At 34.4% G+C, this 2,500-nt stretch overlaps 1 protein-coding gene across 1 annotated transcript in view; it reads right to left on the bottom strand.

Moving 5' to 3' along the window:
- Nucleotides 1-2,500, bottom strand: part of LOC123498442 (blastula protease 10-like) — a 25,318-nt gene that overhangs the window by 10,044 nt on the left and 12,774 nt on the right. The window lies entirely within an intron of this gene.

The raw sequence follows: 2,500 nt of genomic DNA, 5'->3' as shown, positions 1-2,500 counted from the left end.
GGTAGACCGTGACTGTTAGAGCAACGGGCTTGTTGCTCTGGGAGAGGTGTAGTAGGTTTGGCTGCACTTCTGTTTTGCGTCCACCTCTGTGTGGCGACGCGGAGAGACGCATTGTCTCGTCCTGTTTGTTTTGTTGGTGGCCGTGGTCACCAGTGGGGTTTGGTGGGCGGCTGTGTGCCCCCACCATCTTTTGTATAGTTTCAGTAGTATACTGTATTGTAGTGGTAGTAGCCACGCACACTATTGAATGCTGAGAGGCTTCATGTCGGCCAGTGGTGCGTAGTTGTCGTCCGCCAGACTTGTCTGCGACGAGTATTTGGACTCGTGTATAGCTGGTGTCACCCGTAGGTGGTGTCTGGGCTTGTGTGTACATCACCGGATGTGCTGTACACATCATATATTGCAGTAGTAGTAGGCCAGGGATGTCAGTCTGACAGGTGTTAGGAAGCACTTGTTGTAGTAGGATAGTATAGTATATATATACTGCACGTGTTGTCCCAGTCTGTGAATCACAGTCTGTGTGCAAGGCGTGCGGAGAGGCATTAATACTTCATAGAAGTGGGTGGAATTGTCCTTGTGGGCGGTTTCTCTAGGGGTATTAAGGCCTCGCCCTGTTACACATAACATCTACCATTTATAAATTCTACTTGGTTGGGTACAGGAGGAGAAGGAGTTGCTGAGGAGATTCCCTTACAGTGGGGGAAATTATACACTGTTGGCGACCTTGAAAGAACCTGAGGGTTACGGCGGCTGTGAGTTATAGTAGTGGGGACTCTGTGGAGTGTTTTATAATCCCCACTGTACTGACCGTAACAAAGTTGGCGATTTTGCCAGAATAACAGTCTAGTGAGCTGTAGCAGTTAACCGCAGCCGTGTGGCGTACGTAACATAATAGTGGCGATATATATATATATATATATATATATATATATATATATATATATATATATATATATATACATATACACACGCACACACACACATATATATATGTATATATATATATATATATATATATATATATATATATATATATATATATATATATATATATATATATATATATATATATATATATATATATATATATATATATATATATATATATATATATATATATATATATATATATATATATATATATATATATATATATATATATATATATATATATATACACACACACACACACACACACACACACACACACACACGAAAGAAAAATGTTAAAATAAAAAAAAAAAAAAATAAAATAAGAAGATATAAGAAAAAAAAAAAAAGAAAAAATAAGAAAATATAAGAAAAAATAAAAAAAAAAAAAATAAAAAATATATAAAAAAAAAAAAAAAAAAGAAAAACAAAAAAAAAAAGAAAAAACACACACATATATATATATAGAAAAAAATATATATATATATATATATATATATATATATAGATAGATAAAAAATGACACACACACACACACATATAAAACATACACACACACACACACACACACACACACACACACACACATGAAGAAATAAATAAATATATATAAAGGAAAATGTGGATAAGGTTTGGTATGGGAAGAACAACGCAGAAGTGATAAGCATAAGGATAAAAAGTGATGGAAAAGAATTAATAATCATGGTGACCTATGTACCTCCTAAAACAAATTCTTGGACATTAAGGAATACGACAATATGATCAAGGATACTTTACAGAGTTTGGAAAGTGTATTATCTGGAAAAAGAAAGGTGATACTAGTAGGAGATTTTAATTGTAAGGAGGTGGATTGGGAAAATCTAGTAAGTGGTGTTGGAGAGGAAGCATGGGAGAGAGATTTCTTAATCTAATGATGGAAAATATGATGGAACAGAGGGTGAAGGAAAATACTAGATATAGAGGAGATGATGAACCGGCTAGACTGGATTTGGTGTTAACAAGAGAAGTGTACCTATGTGGAGATATACAATACAAGTGTCCTTTGGGAAAGAGTGATCATGTGGTTATGGAAATGCAGATAGCAACAACACAGCGAAGGAAGGACGAGACATACAGGAGTGGTAGATTGAATTATAGAAAGATGGACACAGAAAGTTTGAAAAATTATTTCAGAAAATTAGATTGGGAGGAGATGTTACAAATCAGAGAAGTGCAAAAGAAATATGAGATTTTTATGAAATATTATAAAGAAGGAGTTATGAAATTTGTACCAAAGTATAAACCGAAAGATTAAGAAAGAAAGGATTGGTTTAATGCAACTTGTGTTAAGGCTAAGGAATGAGAGATGTGGCTTGGAAAAGATGGAAAAAGAGCAGGAATATACTAAATAAGGAGAATTATAGAGTGGCGAGAAATGAGTATGTGAGGGTAAGGAGGGAGGAAGAAAGAAAATTTGAAAAAGATATTGTAGACAAGAGTAAGGAACATCCAAAATTGTTTTACAGGTTCATAAATGGTAAACTTAAAAAGAGAGTCCATTGAAAGATTAAAAGGAGAGCAAGGGATAGTA

The sequence above is a fragment of the Portunus trituberculatus genome, chromosome 48 (genome assembly GCF_017591435.1).
Source record: "Portunus trituberculatus isolate SZX2019 chromosome 48, ASM1759143v1, whole genome shotgun sequence".
NCBI lineage: Eukaryota > Metazoa > Arthropoda > Malacostraca > Decapoda > Portunidae > Portunus > Portunus trituberculatus.
This window is presented reverse-complemented; position numbering and strand designations above follow the sequence as displayed.